Source organism: Myotis yumanensis, unplaced genomic scaffold (assembly GCF_028538775.1).
Source record: "Myotis yumanensis isolate MYYU_CA2020_CCGP unplaced genomic scaffold, mMyoYum1.0.hap1 SCAF_1, whole genome shotgun sequence".
NCBI classification, from domain to species: Eukaryota; Metazoa; Chordata; class Mammalia; order Chiroptera; family Vespertilionidae; genus Myotis; species Myotis yumanensis.
In genome coordinates this window covers 195,593,552-195,608,896 of record NW_027223752.1, presented here as the reverse complement: position 1 = coordinate 195,608,896, position 15,345 = coordinate 195,593,552, and the positions used below count along the sequence as shown (strand labels likewise).

The 15,345-nt window shown below is 41.1% G+C and overlaps 1 protein-coding gene across 4 annotated transcripts in view; it reads left to right on the top strand.

Moving 5' to 3' along the window:
• SLC4A4 (solute carrier family 4 member 4) overlaps positions 1-15,345 on the top strand; it is a 328,200-nt gene that overhangs the window by 71,799 nt on the left and 241,056 nt on the right. The window lies entirely within an intron of this gene.

Below are 15,345 nucleotides of genomic sequence, written 5' to 3'. Positions count from 1 at the left end.
GGTTGGAGAATGTTTGACAAAGGTTAGGCATGGTTGTGTATCTTACATTTTGACTAGTGAAATAGGGCAGAGTATTAAAGATGGCATTTGACTACAGTAATCAACAGGAACTGAAAGGTTCTTAAAGAAATTTTTGGATCGTTTCTGCTTAGAAATAGGTTCCATTGAGACAGTAGGTCAAGATGGAAATTATATATTTATAATATATATAATATACATATTATATGTTACTTATAGGGTTCTAAGTGACATTTAACCAGGTCATGGGTTGGGCTGGTAATTTAAAAAGGAACAGTGGAAAAGCATCCTGTAAGTCATAGAAGAATGTAGAATGGAGTGGCATAGCTCTTGAAATGTCGAACATATTAGATATCGTACTATGGATAGAAGTGTTACTAAGAACAGAATAACAGGAGGTCAAAGAACACCCTTGGATTCAAGTCATGGGAGGACTGTGTGTTTAGGCACATGTGTATGTTGCTTTTGTTTCTTTAGATATGGGGAATATTTGGCTATCTGGGTAGCTGTGTCTGAAGCGAGAATGAGTATGTGCAGTAGAAGCGAGAAGCAGTAGAAACACGTGCCAATTTGGGGAGATTCCCCAACAGGAGTTCCGTAGTGACAGCTTTTCACGTTGGCAGAGCTCTGTTCATTCTTCATCTCTTTGCTACAGCGGCAGAAATATGGAACCTGCAATAAAATGCATTAGGGTGTCATGGATGCAGATCCAGTTCTGTCACTGCAGGTGATGAGAAGCCAAATTGGAGTGAACAGCTGAGGAGTGTTGAAAAGTGAGTTTATGGAGTTAAATTGAAGAGGGTGTGAAGTGCAGTGATCTGAATCTGTGAATTTGTTAGCGTCTCGCTATTGGAACTGAGCAGGTGGCTTGAAGCTATAGAGGCACCTGCTGAGAGGAGCAGTTCAGGTGGACCTCCTAAGTAAAGACAGACGTCCTGAGGAGAGTTTGGAGATGGACCACCACGTTACAACTGAAGGTGTTGGAATAAATGTGAGACTTAGGCGGGACCAGAGGGCAGGAGACAAGAGTTATGCACTTTTCGTTGGAATGTTGGGAATCTGAAGGGAATCCTTCATATGTTGACTAAAAACAACTAAAAACGAAAATACATGGGGACTGTTTCAAGTAAAGTCCTTGAAATGCTGATAAAAAAGGTCACAGTTAATAGTGTTGAGGAACAAAAGATAACATTCCTTTCCAAATAAATTACTGTTGTCTATCTTGATTTGCTATCTGTTTCGGCAAGGCCTGAGCCTGAATCACAGATACTCTCCCCAGTGTGTGTGTGTGTGTGTGTGTGTGTGTGTGTGTGATCTCTCTTTCTGTCTCTTTCCAAGTCATTTCCCATTCTGCAATTTAAGAACAAGAGTACATCATCACTATACATAATAAAAAGGGAGAGATGCTCTCTTAGACAAATGGGCCAAGGAATTTTGAGATGATAATTATGTACCAGCTTTGTAAAGGAAAGGCAATGGAACAATGCCAGTAATACTCAAGTCAGTAATAGGGGATGAACTGATCAGAAAGGTAGTGAGTATCAGTATGTGTCTACCATGGGCGTACTGTTGCTTTCTGTGGCAATTGGGGACTAGTTTTGAGTACAGCCTGTACGATAAGCAAGGTGTTCATTCTCGTTAGCCTCAGGTCTCCTTTCTGGGGAGTATTACATTATGTTGTATGCCTGGTTTCTGAAGGGATCATATGGAGAGACCATTGTTAAGGACTGAATTGTTCCAAGATCATCATAAAATTATTTATAAATTTGCATTTTACAGTTAGTTATTTTCCTGCTAGTTTATAAGTTATGCACCATTCAATTGGGCATGAAGGTTCTCTTAGAAAGCATCGTATATTCCAGTGGTTCTCAACCTTCTGGCCCTTTAAATACAGTTCCTCATGTTGTGACCCAACCATAAAATTATTTTCGTTGCTACTTCATAACTGTAATGTTGCTACTGTTATGAATCGTAATGTAAATACCTGATATGCAGGATGGTCTTAGGCGACCCCTGTGAAAGGGTCGTTCGACCGCCAAAGGGGTCTCGACCCATAGGTTGAGAACCGCTGGTATATTCTCTCCATTGTTTATTGTGGAGAGTAGATGGACTGGTAGCTGGTTTATCTGGTGCAGTTCTATTTAAGATGTTATACTCATGTATTGAACGACATTTAACACTATGATTTGGGGAAGCTATAGGGCACTGGCACCAATATGACAATAACATTCTTTTCTAGGAAAACTCATTTACTGAAATATCTGCCTAGCGGTATGCCATTATTGGTTCTCAAGAACAGCCACACACAGTTTCTGTTATTGTTAGGTCTAGGCTTTTGGAGATACTTATGTCTATAATGTACCATAGCCCATAGACAAGATTTTTTTCCCCACCCCATTTAATATTTTTTTATTATTTATTTATTGTCTAAAGTTTTACATATGTCTCCTTTTTCCCTGATTGACACCCCCCCACCCCAGCCATTCCCACCCTGGGCAAGCCCTCACCACCTCAGTGTCTGTGTCCATTGGTTATGCTAATATGCATGCATACAAGTCCTTTGGTTGCTCTGTAACCCCCCAGCCCCACCTCACCTGCCATTTGTCTCTGGATCTATTTTTGTTCATCAAATCATGTTGATCATTATATCCCACACATGAGTGAGATCATGTGATATTTATCTTTCTCCGACTGGCTTATTTTGCTTAGCATAATACTCTCGAGTTCCACCATGCTGTTTCGAATGGTAAAAGTTCCTTCTTTTTTTTAAAAAAAAAATTTATTTTTTACAGAGTAAGGGAGAGGGATAGAGAGTTAGAAACATCGATGAGAGAGAAACATTGATCAGCTGCCTCCTGCATACCCTCTACTGGGGATGTGCCTGCAACCAAGGTAGATGCCCTTGACCGGAATCGAACCTGGGACCCTTCAGTCCACAGGCCGATGCTCTATCCACTGAGCCAAACCGGTTAGGGCAAATTCCTTTTTTATAGCGGCATAGTATTCCATTGTGTAGATGTACCACAGTTTTTTAATCCACTCATCTGCTGATGGGCACTTAGGCTGTTTCCAAATCTTAGCTATGGTGAATTGTGCTGCTATGAACATAGACAAGATTCTTGCATGGGCCTGACATTGTGTCACACGAGGCTTCTGTTATTGAAAGTACGCCACATATAAGTAAAGGAACTCGATGAGAATCATTTCTGATTCTTTCCTTAATGTCACCCACATATACAATCCAACAATGACTTTTGTTGGTTCTACTTCTAAAATATGCCTGGATCTGTCTACCCCTAAGCAGTGTGGCTGCCACATTCGGGGCAGGTAATTGTCATCTCTTACGTAAACAGCTACAACAGGCTTCACTTTTCAAGTCGTCTTCCACCCAGAGGCAACAGGGGTCATTGTAAAGTGTGAATCGAGCCATGCCATTCCTGCACTGAAAACCTCCTGTTGTCCTTAGAAGAAAATCTCGATTGGGCAGCACGGCCCATGGTGTCTCACCATGCGTGCTCCATGTCATTCTCTCCGTGCTCTCTGTTCTTCAGCCACACTAAATTTTCAGCTTCCTGGTGTCCAAACCTTTTCTGCTTCAGGGCCTGTGCACATGTAATCCTGTCTGTTTGGAATAGTCATCCCATTTCTCTCCTGGTTAGCTTTTCTCCTGCTTTATATTCCAGCTTGAAAATTTTGTGTCATCTGGGAGGCCTTTCCTTCCTACTCTACAGTGTGGGGTAAAAGTTGGCTTACAGCTGTGAGTCCTGAATATTGTTTAATACTTATTGCATTATTTTCCATATGAAAAACTGTCAACCTACTTTTGCCCCACCCTGTATAATGTGTGTTCTCCAGTGTTGTTCTTTCTCAGCTTTTTGTTTCCTTAATAATATATGTTTTAACTTTCAGTTTTTCGAGCCTATAATTTTTTCTGGTGCTGATGCTAGGTTATAAGCTCCGGGAGCGCTAGGATCAGATTTGTCTTGTCATTGTTTTCTCTGGCACCTAGCACAGTGTCTGACATGTGGTATATGCTTCATAAATGCTGACTGAAGAGTAACTGAGTGGATGGATTACTACAGGTGAATACATAAGCATTGCTTTTATTTATCTAAATACTTCCTACATTATAGATAATGGGTCGGCTGATTTTCTTATTTTTAATCCTTGCAAATTATTTTTATATTTCCTTGCGCTGCCTTTCTCCTTTGCCATGGAAATCTGCTCCAAACTTTTGATGCTGCTGCTTTGGGAAGTGCCTCATTATTTTATTTTATTTTTTAAAATATATTTTATTGATTTTTTACAGAGAGGAAGGGAGAGGGATAGAGAGTTAGAAACATCGATGAGAGAGAAACATCGATCAGCTGCCTCCTGCATACCCTCTACTGGGGATGTGCCTGCAACCAAGGTACATGCCCTTGACCGGAATCGAACCTGGGACCCTTGATTCTGCAGGCTGACGCTCTATCCACTGAGCCAAACCGGTTAGGGCTCATTATTTTAACTATTGCTAACGAGGCATTGTGGCCTGGGTAGGGGGCTGAGCTGCTTGTCACACACAGGTGATGGGAGAAACCGATCCACAGGGCACATGGATTCATCACACACACTTGAAGATGCTCACTACTCCACACCAAACTTGGGCTGCTTAGCTTCAGAGGCCATCGTCCAGAGGCATGGACTCGGATAGTAATGGGCATCTAAAAGAAGAAATAAGCCAAATATTTAGGCACATTAAGGAAGATGACATTAGCGGGTTCATTTAGCTGATGTCACAGGTGCTTTTGCTTTTCTCTGTGGCTTAGGTGTCAACAGAGGGCTTCTGAAAAGTGAATGCATATTCTGACTCACACATTTGGAGCTGTGACGAAGGAAGCTCGCTGGCTTTATTTCCCCCTCGGCGCTCAGTGGCAGCTCCGAGTCCGTGCATAGCGGCTGTTCCTCCAGTGTGGTGTCTGAGCGGCTGGTGTCTGAGCCGGTGTCCCCGCTTGGGACACAGAGAGGGCGACACGTGTGAGAAGCGTGGTACATGAGCAGGGGGAGCGAGGCTGGGGAGGAAATGTGAAATGGAGGAGAAGCAGGAGGGAAGACAAGGGAATGAGGAGGTGGTGTGGAGTGGGTGCTGGAGAGAAAAGTTAGATTGTGCTCTTTCTTAAAAATAACCCTTTTGCCTCCTCCTCGGTACACTTTTTTTTTTTGTCAGTTAGCAGCTGCCATCCTCCGAGGGTTGCCCAGAAAGTGGTGGGAAGGTGGTCCTCGGTGACATAGGCTCTGGAAACGCAGCACGACTTCCCACCATCGGTGGTTTTGATCTCTGAACGTCTCATTCTGTTAGTGTCCTGGGATATTTATGGGGGAATCATAGGCCACTTTGTGACTGCAGAGACTGAAAATGTGTAAGGTGTTGGGAAACAGAGCTGCAAACAGAACATCCTGTTCAGCCTGTCAGTGTGATGTGTAACATGTTTCTTGACAAGTCTGAGCAGGCATCAGTGCCTGGAGGCAGTTGCACACACATGTGTTGCCCTTGTGGAATCATCTTGCTAGGTGTGTGCACACAGACACCCTCAGTCTTGTGGTATTCTTTTTTTTCTTTTTTGAGAGAGAGAAAGAGAGAGAGAGAGAGAGAGGGAGGGAGAGAGAGACGTTTGTTGCTCCACTTGTTTATGCATTCGATGATTGATTCTTGTATGTGCCCTGACCAGGGATCGAACCCACAGCCTTGGTGTATCAGGAAGATGCTCTAACCAACTGAACTACCTGGTCAGGACCCTGTGTATTCTTTCTAAGCTCTTTGGACGTGTCCCAGAATTGATGGATCGATCTGTGCTAGTGAGCATTATTCCGTGCCTGGAACAATGGGTGCCAGTGGGTGCTCCTGTTATATACAGGAAGCTGAAACAGAGAAATGGGCAGCTGCTTTTGTTTAGTGCTTCCTGGTGAATGGACAGAGTAGCCGTGCATAAGAGCCAAGATTATTGGGGGTTTTGTCACTTGACTTCCCCTTTTCCCAGTGCACACCCTGTGCCCTCCCCCAACTTGACCTTATTCTTCTTGGTGAATTTCTGTGTTTTCTTGGTTTTTAAATGTTCTCAGCTAAGGCCCTTAATTTTGATATCATAAGGTAAGGTTTCTTCTCCTGCGTGCCACTTGCATGTACCCAAAATGAATCCACCTGCAGGAGAGAAGGAGATCTTCGGAATGTGTGTGAAATGAGCTAGATTCTTTTCCTGTTAAGCAGGGGTCCTCAAACTATGGCCTGCGGGCCACATGCAAATACAAATGTTGTATTTGTTCCCATTTTGTTTTTTTTACTTCAAAATAAGATATGTGCAGTGTGCATAGGAATTTGTTCTTAGTTTTTTTTTTAAACTATAGTCCGGCCCTCCAACTGTCTGAGGGACAGCGAACTGGCCCCCTGTTTAAAAAGTTTGAGGACCCCTGTGTTAAGAAACAAAACAAAACACAAAAAACTATACTGTCTCTTTCACCCTCCTTTCTGTTTTTTTTTTTTTTCATCTTAGGTAAGTAGGAGGTAATATTTTATCTTTAGGAAATACTTTATCTTTAATATAAAAACAAAGGTTTTTTACATTAAATAACTGAAGAGTAAAACCTGCCTTTGCAGAAGGGGCACTTGGGATATAATTTCCTGGAGAGGCAGTCAGGGGCGCGTATTCCAGCCAGACCCAGTGCGAATCCCAGCTCCTACCAGCAGTGTAACCTTGGCAAGATATGTCACCTCTCTGTGCTTCAGTCTCTTCATCTGTAAAAAGGGATAATGACAGAACTTAAGTCATAGTGTTCCAAGTATTAAATGAGTGGTGCATCTAGTTAGCAATAATGATGAGCAGTTATTATTTCGGGTTTCTCTGAACACATTCTTCAAGCTCATCTTTTCTGTACAGTGTACACAGGTAATGCCAAAACTTTGGAGAGATGAAGTCCTTATGAATGCTAACCACTATTCTGTAAGTGCTGCTGGCCTTTTCGACTACAAGTACCCACTAGCTACCCTTTGCTTTAGCTGTCAGTTTGGCTCCTGGCTCCCAGTGGCATCTTTGGAAAAACTAACCTAAATCCAGTCTCTCAACTTGCCAATGGGTATCAGCCTGGATGCTGGTTGGCAGGAGTAAGGACCAAGGAAGTAAGGGACAGGCGATTCGTATTGTGCTTTTTTTGTGGTTAGGGGACTGCCATTAGCAAGTGGCTCTGCTTACCAAGAGTGTCCTTGGATTCAGTCAACAGTTGGAATTCCTAGTTCTGGGCCACTGAGAGCAAATGGGCCATTCAGTTTCTCATGAGAAGGATCTCTTTCTGGATCATTGTGTGTGTGTTTCTCAGCGAAATTAATCTGATTAGAAGCACTTTTGGGTGGGACAAGTCAGCAACTTGAAGGTCATGCTGTGCAAAAAGGAAAAGCGTTTGGCATACTTCTGTTTGTGGTGGCACTGGGTTGGCTCCACAATGTTGTGTTTTGTGTGCTGCAAATAATTGCTGTTCATTCCTCTGCGACACTGATGGATGCAGGAGGACTGTGTCATGGTGCTTCAGTCTTCTTTCGCCAGTTAAATCAGGGAGCCTTGGATTTCTGGAATGCTGTTCTCTTGAAGTCACCAAGAAGTGCCCTCCAACTAGACGTTCTTACACTATGAAAGGTTGCCTCTGACTATTCTGTTACAATAGTGATTCCATTTTATCATGCCGTGCGATGTTATGAATAGTGTGTTTATGTGTGTCATGGGAGAGTTGATGTTGCTGCTATTTATAGTGACTCATGAGTTAAGGAGGCCTCACAGGGATCTACCATCTCTAGGTGCTGGGGGACTTAAGGGCTCATAAGAGATTGTGACTTGGGTGGAAAATGGGGAAAACAAAACAGAGCCATGTGTGAAATCTGAAATGTGAAATATACTTTACTGAAGTGAATGGGGTGTAAATGACTGTCTGCCACAGTCATTACCACCTAAGTAGAAGGCAGGACATATCCTGTGGTTTGGGTCTAAGTTTATGAGGCAGGAAACTAGAGCAGTGAGTGTATTTGTGAGTATGTGTGTAAGTATGTGTGTGGCTGGAATGCACTGAAAGAATGGGAGATATTGGTAGGGATCTTAGGAAATTTCTCATATTGAAGTAAATGATTCTTAAAGGACTATATGGGTTCTTTTTTTTTGTTTTTGTTTTTTTGTTAATCCTCACCCCAGGATATTCCATTGATTTTTAGGGAGAGTGGAAGAGAGAGGGAAAGACAGAGGGAAACATTGATGTGAGAGAAACACATTGATTGGTTGCCTCCTGCACGAGCCCTGACCAGGGCCTGGGCCGGGGAGGAGCCTGCAACCAAGGTACATGCTCTTGGCTGGAATCGAACCCAGGACCCTTTGGTTGGCAGGCCGACACTCTATCTACTGAGTCAAACTGGCTAGGGCTATATAGGTTCTTAATCCTGGGGTTTTAGATTCAGGGCTTTGTGAGTGTGAACTGTTGATACAGAAGTGGTTGAGATGAGGGACCATGTCAGAGTACAAAATGTTAGTTAAGACGGCATTTCTCTAAAGAACCGTATAGCATGTTGAGCTGAAATAAGCCTGCCTCTGCTGATGACTATTTATTTAGGGTTTGTATTCCACTGTGGTGAGGATTGTGTATATAATAGGCTACTTACGATAGTGAGATTTTTCATTGCTGAGTGTGTCACCAAGCTGTTTGTGGAGGGTCTTACATAGAGAATCTAAGAATTGTTTATGTAAGTGTATTATGGATACACAGATTAGTCCACGTTGCTGCAGGGATGAACTTAGATGACCTCTGTACACCCTTCTCAGAATTATGATTTCATGATTTTGAAACAAGCACATCCCTGAATTTTTTTATTCTTTTGCTGTTTGCCAATTAAGCAGAATTCCTTTTTTTTTTTTTTTAAAGCAGGATGCACTCAATACCCTAGGAGCCACTTCTGGTAGCGGTGTTATTGTGGTCCAGCAATTTGTATTAATATTATCCTTTGTCACCAAAACTTGGCCACGGAAATCACAAGAGAAAGCAATTATATTTAATTAATTCTCCTTCGTTTATGAGGCTTTGGGAAGGTCTAATGCAGGTGTTATGAAAAATGTGACTTTTGAATGAAAATTTGCAATAAACATGTGGACCATATAGCTAACTGTGTTTGTTCAAAACTAAACTTGAAGCAGAAAATAAGGTGAATTTTGTTACCAAGGCAGAATAGCACTTTCTATAATTGGAAATTCGCTGCCGATTCACCCAATATCCAGAACACATGCAGGAGCAACTATAAAGTCCTACGTCAATTCTTTGTCTAATTTTTCTTTGTTATTTCTTGTGAAAATATTGCATGTCCCACGCAAATAAACACCAAGGAAACAAACAAGCAAAACATATTTCAGAAAGATTTATGGATTATTTTTTATTGATGTCCACACCCAGAAACAGCTAATCTTTCCCTTTCCTCCAGTTCTTAAAGATAAATTCTGAGCTCACTCAAGATACTCTGGTTAAGAAGGACCGAAGGCAGATCACTGGTATTTCACTGGCTACTTCATTTAGACCAAATACTAATCAAAGTTTTTGAAAGTATGTGTGAAAAGTTTGTTGAGGAAACTTTTCCGAGTTATTATTTGCATGTTCAAACCAAACTTGGAACATATATAGGTCTCTCCCCTCTTCCTCGCCCCCCATGAAACTGACTGGAAATCTGTGCATGCTACGTTCTCTTTAAGCTCCTTTTATTCTTCCTTACATTTGTATAAACATTTAGGAGATGAATATATTGAGATAAATTTGAGGATCTTTGCATATTTTTGTTTGCAGAAATATTTTTCTGGTTTGGCAGGTGGGGAGAATGTACTGTCTTTAAGAGTGGGAGTAGGGAGTCTTATTTATTTATTTATTTATTTATTTATTTATTTATTAAAATCCTCACCAGAAGTTATGTTTTTATTGATTTTAGAGAGAGTGGAAGGGAGAAAGAGAGAGAGAGAGAGAGATGAGAGAGAAACATGGGTCAGTTGCCTCATGTACGCATCCTGACCGGGAATCCAACCTGCAGCCTTTTGATGTATAGGACAACGCTCCAAACCAGGTCATGCAAATATAAAAATGTAAGGAATGTGTTAGTTTATGTCTGCAAGATGATTCTCTCATGAGGAACTTGGACCTTGTCTTAGAGCTGTACTCCTCCTTTTCTTAATACTTGGGGATTTATTTTTTGATGCCAGAACACCATAGGATGAATAACCTTAGCGTTCTAAAAAACCCTTTTCAATGTTCTCTAGTCTTCTAGCAGATCATTTAACCTAACTGCAGTTCACTTTATAACTCTTATAGCAGAGTACCTCCAGGATGTGTCCAGCCACAGGACAAAGCTGGAGGAAAGTACTTACTGTCTACAGAGGCTACCCTGAGCGTCCACACCAGATCCAAGACGGGTCCCTTAGAAATCTGCCTGATGACAGTGGAAATTTGGAGTGAGGCAATGCGATTTTTTAGGAAGACAGTTGGGGCTAGGGGAATTTTTGTAAGCAATGAGCCATTCTTTAATTGAAACCACTGGATGTGGTTAGTAGTTTATTTTAAAAACACCATATGTTAGTTCATTTCTATGTACTGTGACAATCATAGTTTAATCAAAAGCTGCTTGTGACATTTCTGTTTAGTGTTCATGAAAGAGTGGCTTGCTTCCTTGAAATCCTGAACTCCGTGCCAAATGCCAACACTTTCACAACTACAGCTTGGCTTTTAGGCAATTGCATAGCTTTTTGAGTATGTGGTAGCTTTTTGTTTACTTTCATTAATTTGTCATATTCTTAAATGGAATAATGTTTTCTCAGCCTTTTGTTTGGTAAACAGTGACTTTTACTCCTTTCTCCATGGTTCTCCTGAGAGGAAATAAGTATAAGTTAATGTAACTGTTTTTTAAATTTATTTTTATTTTTATTTTTTATTCTCCTTTTTGGCCAGAAAGGCAGGCTAATGTATGATCTCTTTGAGACGTGACCAATTTTATGAACCATAAACTTGTAAGCTTGTCATCATCCTTCATGGTATGGGCAGGCACCCTGTTCGCCACCTCGACAGGCTGAGAAAGATGCAGATGCAGCCAGATCCTTGAGCTTTCCGTGCAGTGCAAATCCACTCAGTTCATTTCAGTCCAATCCATTTTGATCCAACCCAAGAAATATTTATGGAGCACTTCTTTTTTTCAGGCATAGTCCTGGGCACTGGGCCTGCAGAAATGGAAATTTCATTAAAAGTGGACAGTTTAGCCCTGGCCAGTGTGGCTCAGTTGGTTGAGTGTCATCCCATGCATTGAAAGGTCTCTGGTTCAATTCCTGGTTGGGGTGCATACGGGAGGTAATCAGTCGATGTTTCTCTCACAGTGCTGTACCACCCTCCCTTCCTCCCTCCCTCATTCCCTGTCTGCCTCTCACTCCCTTCCTCTCTCTCTAAAATCAGTAAAAGCATATTTAAAAAGAAATGTCCATTTTAGGACATTCTGCTTTGTAATCTGCCTAAATCCATTCCCTCTTCTTTATCCTTAGAAGCCCAGTTCTGTTCAATGTGACAGCTAAAAAATCTTGATTTCCTAGGTTTCCTGGTGGCTAGGGAAGGTCATGTGACTTATTCTGACCAATAGAATGCAGGCGTAAGTGTACTGGATGGTACTTGAGAGAAGTGTGTTGTTTCCTGGTGGAAAGGCATAGGTTCTGATATGTATTTCAATGGGTATTGGTGAATGAATATTTTAGTTCCATTATTTACTCCATAAAGAGTAAACTATTGTCATGTATTTTTGCTTCCAGGAAGTAAGACCTGGCATCTTTTAACTTTGTCATTAGTGTTGGTGAGCCTGAGTTTCCCCTTACATATTTTAGATTGGTCTGTTCATGTCTATCGTCTTTCTCCTTACAAAAGAGGAGTATGAGAAGTAGTAAGAATGAATCTATGAATAAGGTGAGCTGAATTTCATTGATAATGAAATGATGATGATGATGATAATAATAAAATATTTATTGAACATAAAATGTGGTCAAGGTGCTCTGCAGGTATCTAAGAAATATAACCTTAGTTTTCCTCAGCAACGCCCTTAGAGGTTAGTATCCTCCTTTTTTGGGTTGAGGACACTGAAGCTCACAGAAGTGAGTGACTCACCTGATACTGCATGGTTGGCAAGAGGCATAGCTGGGATACTGGGGTCTCTCTGACTCCAAGCAAAGCCTCCTAACTATTGCATAAGAGTGATTATGGAAAAGATTGGATCAGGCTTTTTCACAGCTTCACACTAGAGTGAATGATATTTGAAAGATGTATGCATCCAAATTCAATTTGCATTGTCAAAACTGACTGTTTATATTACATGGAAGATATAGAACATAACCAAATGGATGAAGCAGCTCTCCCCTTCTCCCTTGAAATCCTACATGTTTAATCCAGAAATCTTAGCTTAGAATCAGAAGTCATATTGTGTATCTTTTATTGATGATTTTTAAAGTAATTAAAATTTGAGAAGGCACAAAAAAAAATTAGAACTAAAGTAGCTAAAATGGACTAAAAGAAATGGGCACTGTGGCTAGATTTTGCTATGGACAGAAGTTTTCCTTTCTGGATAAAGTATCAATAACCTATTTATCTTAGGTTAAAACCTGCCATCTGTTGATTGATTCATTTATTAATCAATTGATCATTTGTTTGCTTGTTCTATCATTTATTTTTAGTTTAAAAAATTTTAAAATTTGGTCAATTATCTTGGTTGCATGCTTTGAAAATATTTAGGTTTCAAGTGAGTTTATTATGAAATGTCACTCAACCTCCCTGCTTCAGAAAGTCCTTAGCCCTCTAATATGTTCCTTCTGAACAAATGTTGTCATTGAAAGTTATGAGAGCTCTAGGGAGAATCTGTCAATAAACCCTAGGATTACATCAGTATCAGAAAGGATGAAATGCCTCATGCATCCATTTATCCCTTCATCCGGAATATTTATTGAAGGTCTACCATGTACCAAATAGGTGCTAGATACTGGGGATGTGGTAGTGAGCAAAACAAAAGACTTCTATCCTTAAGGGAGTTTATAGTCTATTGGATGAGCACTTACTAATCAAATATTCATACAAATAAATGTTAAATTGCACCTATGGTGCTATAATGGAGTGTGGCCCATGGTACTATAAAATCTGGTAATAGTGAGATAGTCATAGTTGAGATCTGAAGGATGAGATAGAAAAAATTAGCTGAGGGTTGAGAAGAACACTGCCGGCAAAAAGAAGAGCAAGAAACAAGGAAGGCTCTTTGCTGGGAAGGAGCAAGCTGAGCATAAGCACTCTTGGTTAAGACACTCCATCAGCACTGCGGAGTGTGGGGAGGTCTCACTGAGAACAATTCCATCTCAAAAAGAATTCCATTTTCTTTGACTGATACTTGGGAAAACGAAAGGGACCAATTTCAGGTTGATAATTAGGCATGTAGGATGTTCAATGCACAGAGTAAGTTAAAGCATCAATTTTTTACCCGAGTTTAAATAGGACTTTTTACTTTCTGCCTTCATATTCCCCTCCTCCCCCCAATGCTGTTTTACCTACAGAATCACTTCCAACTTTTGCTTACATGGCATCACCTTCCTTTCTGCAGTATTCTTTTTACTGTACCAGTGTGTCAAACAAAGGATTTGTTTTTGAGCCACTAATGAGTCTCAGCAAAAGCTTCTGGTCTTGGCAGGAGGGATGCATTCCTAACTTCTCTAGTGGCTCCGGGACCGTCTGTTTTGATGTAATACTCTACTGGCAGTCAAGATCGTCTCCTGAGGATAGCAGTTCTACAGTTTGGATATGAGAGGGTGGAGGGGCAAAGCATTCTGGATGAATGCTGTAGGAGCATTGACTTTAAATCATGCACGTGCCTTTTCTATCTGTGACTCACGTGATGTAAGGACGAGGAGGAGGATCGAGTGACAGGGTCAAGAGGTCAGACACTAAACCTCAGCCCTGCTTCTGGTTACTCCGAGATTTCCTTCCAGGATGACTTTGCGTGCATCGCCAGAGTGTGGAACCGTATCTTACCATGACGATTCTGTGGTTTGGGTTTGTTATCTTATCCTGTCACAGACAGGGCAAGAAGAGAAATTTTCTGATGCAAAGGGAGATTTTATTTGGCCAGAGGAATTTTGAAACCTTTTTGTACTACGCAGTTCAGGGTATTTTTTTTTTTTTTCACTGTACTTTTTGAAGTCTGTGATCAGAAAATGCGTGTTTTCTCTAAAAAGAAATAAAAAAAGGCCCCAGGAGGGCCTCATTGATTGTAGTGAAATATATATATATATATACTTATAGCCCTTTTTATGTTTTCACATGTTGCTTGTTGCTCTTTGCTCCGGTTGCATGTTTTCATCCACATTATTTTGGATGGCATTGAAAGTTTTGCCTCGGCCCTTTGTGCTCAGTTCAAAGGACATTCAGAGGGTTGACTAAGCCAGCTGAGATGACTATATACTGCAAAATATTTTATTTCTGCGTCGTGCTGTGTAACTGACAGAGGCTTTTATACACAGTATCCAATTGTTCCATAACCCTCGATGCAATTAGAGCAAGCATTATTCCTGTTTTAGGGATACATATCACAGGTTCCCACAGGCTAACAACTTCCCGAATTTGCACATCCTGTATTGGCAGAATCAGGCTTAGGACAAGGTGGTTAGACTCCTGGTCTGGCTCTCTTTATACTGTATCATGAAGCTGTATTCCTGGAGAGGTTGGGCTGTAAATGCAGAGCATTTGGTGGGTGCAGTCAAGTCCTGGAGGAGTGCATGACTCATTTCTCCAAAGCTTGGTGTATTCAAAATTAGAAAATTACAGCTATGAATAGTTGTTTTCCACTTGATTGGTCTAAAGTCAAGTGAGTCCTATAGAAAACCCCTTTGACAGTGGGTTGCCTTGGCAATGTAGGAGCACAGCAGTACAATCGCTTTTACTGTATTTGAAATTCCAGCAGTTTACCTGACGGTTGTATCTTTCTGAAGGGTGTGGGCAGAGTCTGAACGGACTTTTCTGGTTGCTTATCAGCTTGGCCGTTGTCGTTCTTATTACAGCGGTCGCTCGTTTCCACAGATGTCTTTTAAAAATCTCTCAGTGTTGTTTCCTTTCTGAGTTGAAAATATGTAGAAGTATAAGGCCTTCAAATGACACTGGCAAATAGTAAGGGTCAGTGTATATTAATAAGTGACTTGATCACATTCACACATTAGCAAGGAGTGGAGTTGGGACTTGAACCAGGGACTTTCTACTCCGCCTCTTACTTTCTCATCTTTCCAGCAT